The following is a 5646-nucleotide window of genomic DNA, read 5'->3' as shown; positions in this document are numbered from 1 at the left end:
AAGCAGGTCTAAGAAAAGCAACATAATACTTGATCTCACATTAAATTAAAGAATCACAATAGAGAAGCCATAGAAATAAACCCATATAGCTACATTTCCCTAATTGTAAAAAAATGTTCATAAAGTGTCAAATGTATGTTGGAGAAAGGAATGAAAATATACCCATGTCTCTCATCCTTCAAAACCATCAATTAAAAATGGATCAGTGACCTTGTTGTCCTGAAATTTTGTAACTGGTAGGGAAAAAATAGGGGAGACACTTCAAGATATAGACATATGTAAGGACTTTCTAAAAAGGACTCCAGTCCGACAACAAATAACTCCACATATTGACGAATGGGATTATGTGAAATTAAGAAACTTTTGCATAACAGAGAAATAAATCAGCAGGATGAAGAGAGAGGCTATAGAATGGGAGAAACTTCTTGTCAACCACATAGACATCTAGAATACATACGAAACTATAAAAATTAAGCACCAAAACAGAATCATCCACTTAATAACAAATGGGCTAATGAAACTAATAGGCAGTTTTCTAAAGAAGAAACACAAATGCTGTCTCTGAAAATGCCATGGCTACCACAATCATCAACTCACAGCTGGTGTGGTTGCCATGCAAAAGCTACACAAGATCAATTAGGAATGGAAGGAGGAGGGGCTTCCGAGTCCCTCCCCGTAGCTGAGGAGTTATTGGCAGTGGATAGTTGTTGGAGACTGGAGAATTATTCTGTACTAGGATATGGTACCTGGTAGGTTCCCCAGGTTCCAGTGGATGACCCTTCAGCCATGCACATATGGACAGCATCAACTGGAGTTAGTGAGTTATAAAAAAGAAAAGACATGAAGTGGGAGAGGGCATGATGAGGGAATATGGGGAGAATTGGAAAGGGGAGTTGAGGTTAGATATAATCACATTTTATTATATACACATATGAACCTTTCAAAGTAAAAATAAAAAATTATTTCTTAGAAAGAAACACAAATGGCCAAGAAATACTTGGGAAAGTATTCAGTTCCTTAGCCACCAGAGAAATGCAAATTAAAATTCCTTTGAGTTCTGTCTTAACCTACGAGGAATGCTTATCATCAAGAATTCAAAGTACAACAAATGCCATCGAAAGTAAACAGGTGCAGACAAGATAGAAACCACTTTGGACTTTTCTTTTTTATTATAATTGACAGTTGTACTGGGTATAGTAGCCTGTATTGCCATTCATGGCTCCTCAGAGACTGTAGATCATGCATCCAGGCCCTTCTGACTTCTATTGAGAAGACAGATGTTAATCTAATAGCCCTGCCTTTTTGTGTGAGTTGGGTTTTTTCCTTTGCAGATTTTATTATTATTTACTTATTCTATATACCAGTGTTTTGATTATTATGTGACCCAGAGTGTTTCTTTTCTGTTTTGGTCTATTTGTATTTCATATGCCTCTTTCTCCTCAATAGGCATCTCTTTCTCTACATGGGGGAAACTTTCTTCTCTGATTTTGTGGAATATATTTTTTCTGTCTTGACTTGAGCAACTTCTTCCTATATAACTAATATTCATAGATTTGGCCTTTTCATAGTGCCCAGATTTACAAAATTTTTGTGCCTGGATTATTTTCTAGCTAACATTTTCCTTGACTGAGATATTGGTCTCTCCTACCTTGTCTTCAAGGCCTGAAAGTCTCTTTTCTACTTTATCCAGTCTGTTGGTAAGGCTTTTTATCTGAACTTTTGGGTTGACTTTTGAGTTTTTCATCTTAAATTTTATTTGTTTGTTTTTTCTTTAGCATTTCTATTTCTTTGTTAAATTCTATTTTCATATTTTTAATTGTTTCCATTATTTTATTCAGCTGTTTTTATTTCTCTGGTCTTCATTGAGGCATGTATTCATATCCTTTTTAAGGTTTGAAGCCCTTGTCTTGTGCTTCAGTGAAATTGATCTCCTCAGGGAATATCATAATAAGAGTGTTGGCTTCTGGAAGGGTTTTGGTTTTGTCTTGTCTTTGTTGCTTATGTTTGTGTTTTTGTGATGGAATTGAGGGATCTACATTTATAAATTTTTTTATCGATTTTTATTGAGCTCTACCTTTTTTCTCTGCTCCCCTCCCTGCCTCTCCCCTCCCCTCTTCAACCCTCTACTGAGGTCCCCATGCTCCCAATTTACTCAGGAGATCTTGTCTTTTTCTACTTTCCATGTAGATTAGATCTATGTAAATCTCTCTTAGTGTCCTCATTGTTGTCTATGTTCTCTGGGGTTGTGGCTTGTAGGCTGGTTTTCTTTGCTATTTGTTTAAAAACCACCTATGAGTGAGTACACATGATACTTGTCTTTCTGTGTCTGTGTTATCTCACTCAAAATAATGTTTTCTAACTCCATCCATTTTCCTGCAAAATTCAAGAGGTTGTTTTTTTTTCTGTTGTGTAGTACTTCATTGTGTAAATGTACCACGTTTTCCTTATCCATTCTTTGGTCAAGGGGCATTTAGGTTGTTTCCAGGTTCTGGCAAAGCTCCTATGAACAAAGTTGAGCCCATGTCCTTGTGGCATGATTGAGCATCCTTTGGCTATATACCTATAAAAATTTTGGTATAGATACCTAATCACAGTTTTGGCTGTTGTTTGGGTCTTTATTTACTTTCACTCCAATCTGTCAGGTTGTGGATCAACTTAATAATTCTTAGTTCTCAGCCCAGGGCCACTCTGGTCCTGAAGCCCAGAGGTTAGTAAGCTGTTTTAAGTTCTGGTTGAGTTCTGGGTTCAGATTTCAAGCAGTGTTGGGGGGCTGAATAATGAGAAAACAGGAGGGGCCAGAAAAAGTCTAAAGACATATAAGAATTAAAATGGCATAACAAAGTACCTTATGTAGTATGGTAACCTAAAAGTTAATTTCAAAAATATGCCCACCTCCCCCACAAACCCTTATGACTGCATGTTCAGGGACGGTTTCCATGTTTGTTCTTAGAGAGCTTCTCTTTGACTGTGTAGAGTGGTGGGCAACAAGAGGAAGTGCAGAGTTTTCTCCTGAACATGAAGCTGGCTTGTGGCGTCGCTTTGTTGCAACTGCTGCTTTCCATTAATGATCATTCTTCTCTCCCTTTGGGAGAAAACATAGCCAGAATGGCTTTCTGCTTGAAAAAAGAAAGAAAGAAAGAAGAAATCAAAAGAAATGCTTTCATTAACTTTCCAAATAACACACACACAGACTAAGATGACAGGGATGTGATACCCTACACAATGAAAGTAGATAAGAACAGTAATCACTATATCACAAAACTGTCTTTCAGTTAAAAATGAAAGGGATCAATTATACAACAGTTGTAAATATACATGCATTCAATATCAAATATATACTTAAAATATGAAACAGTCATGAAGTGATTTGAAGAGAGCACTGGGCACCTGGTGTCCCATATTAGTTGCAGTAGATCAACTATGAGGGACATTCTGACAAATTTATATTTATATTATATATTATATTTATATATATATGACAAACTTAGCTGATAAGCCCCAAATTGTGCAGAATTCAAAAAGGAAAAGAGGTGATCAAAATTAATAAAGAGAGATGATCCAAATAAAATAAAATTAAAAGGATAAACAGACACCAATGGAATTGAGAAAATCATCATGACATACTCTAAAAATCTATATTCTACCAAACTGAAAAATCTAAAGGAAACTGATGAATTTCTAGATATATGTAGCTTATAAAAATTTAATCAGTATCGCTGCCAATTTAAATAGAGCAGAATTTTACAGGATATGGGAGGAGTTCTTAGAAATCTCCCAAGTAATAAAAGCTCAGGGTCAAAATGATTCAACACAAAATCCTGCCAGAGTGTCAAAGGAGAACTAATACCAATAAACTCAATTGTTAAATAGAAAAAGAATGAACATTTCCAAATTAATTTTACAAGGTCAGTATTACTCTGATTTGAAATGAGGTAAAGACCCAATAATGAAAGGAAATTGTAGACCAATATTTTGATAAACATTGATATAAAAATTCTCAATAAAATGCTCATAAACTGAATTCAAGAATATATGTAAATGATTTCCACTATGATCAAATTAACTTCATCCCAGAGATAAAGGATGGTTTAATACATAAATCAATAAACACAATCCACCACATAAATAGAATAAAGGACCGAAACTGCATGATCATTTCATTATATGCAGAAAAGGTCTTTGACAAAATCCAACATCTATTCATGATACAGGTTCTAGAGAAAATAAGAATACAAGGGATAGCATAATAAAAGCAAGATAAAGAAAACTCACAGACAACATCATCTTAAATAGAGAAATTTCAAAACATCTCCACTAAAATCAGAAAAAGAAGAAAGGGTTGTCCACCCTCTCCTTATGTTCAAAACAGGGCTTGAAATCTTAGCTAGAATAATAGATCAAGTGAAGATCGTCAAGGGGATATAAAAATCAAAGAAGGAAGTAAAAGTATTTTCACAAGCAGATGATGTAATCATATATATAAAAGATTCTAAAGGCATTTCCAGAAATACTGTCTAGTTGAAAAATACATTCAGCAAAAGAGCAGGATACAAAATTAACACACACACAAAAAAATCAGTAGCCTTCCTATATACAAATGACAGATAAACCAAGAAAGAAATCAGGGAAACAGTACTTTTCACAAGAGCCTCAAATACACATGCAAGAAATCTAACCACGAAGTAAAGATCACTGAAGAAGAAACTGAGAAAGATGCCAGATGAGAAGACTTCCCATGCTCATGGATTGTTAGGACTAATGTGAAAATAACAATCCTATCCAAAGCAATCAAGAGTTACAGTGTAAGCCGGGCGGTGGTGGCGCACGCCTTTAATCCCAGCACTCGGGAGGCAGAGGCAGGTGGATCTCTGTGAGTTCGAGGCCAGCCTGGTCTACAAGAGCTAGGTCCAGGACAGGCTCTAAAAAAGCTGCAGAGAAACCTTGTCTTGAAAAACCAAAAAAAAAAAAAAAAAAAGAGTTACAGTGTAATCCCCACTAAAATTCCAATACAATATGTCACAGAAATTGCAAAAACAAACAAACAAACTTATCCTTTATATAGAAGCACAAAATAGCTCAGGATAGCCAAAATAATCTTGAAGAACACAACCACCACCATAACAAATGTTTAAGGTGTCAGCATCCCAAAGTTCAATAGAAATAGCATTGTACCAACATAAAAGCTGACTTGTCAATCAATTGACTAGAACTGAGGACCCAGTTATAAACTTACATTTCTACAGCCAACAATGCACATCAAAGAAAAGGACATCTTCACCAAATGGTACCAGTCAAACTGGCTAGCTACATGTAGAAGAATGAAGTTTGATCTTTATCTAACCCTGTACAAAACTCAGCTCCAAATAGATAAAGGACCTTAACATAAGATCTAATAGCCTGATATGATAGAGGAGAAAGAAAATATTCTTGATTAATTGGCACAAGAAAGGACTTTCTGACAGGACCCTGATTGTGTGTACATATTAAAACCAACAACTAGCAAATGGGACCTTAGGAGTCTAAAATGTTTCAGAACAGCAAAGAACATCACTCCAGTGGAGAGGCGGCCTACAGATTGGGAAAAAAAATCTCTGCCAGTAATCTATCTGACAAAGGCTCAGTATCTAGAATATATAAATAGCTATA

General features: G+C 35.5%; 1 pseudogene; it reads left to right on the top strand.

The window, feature by feature from the left end:
• Positions 1-2909: 2909 nt before the first annotated feature.
• Positions 2910-3110, top strand: LOC119826968 (annotated as a pseudogene).
• Positions 3111-5646: the final 2536 nt, after the last annotated feature.

The sequence above is a fragment of the Arvicola amphibius genome, chromosome 11 (genome assembly GCF_903992535.2).
Source record: "Arvicola amphibius chromosome 11, mArvAmp1.2, whole genome shotgun sequence".
Classification (NCBI taxonomy): Eukaryota; Metazoa; Chordata; class Mammalia; order Rodentia; family Cricetidae; genus Arvicola; species Arvicola amphibius.
The sequence above is the reverse complement of the archived record's forward strand: the minus strand, read 5'-3'. Positions and strand labels throughout refer to the sequence as shown.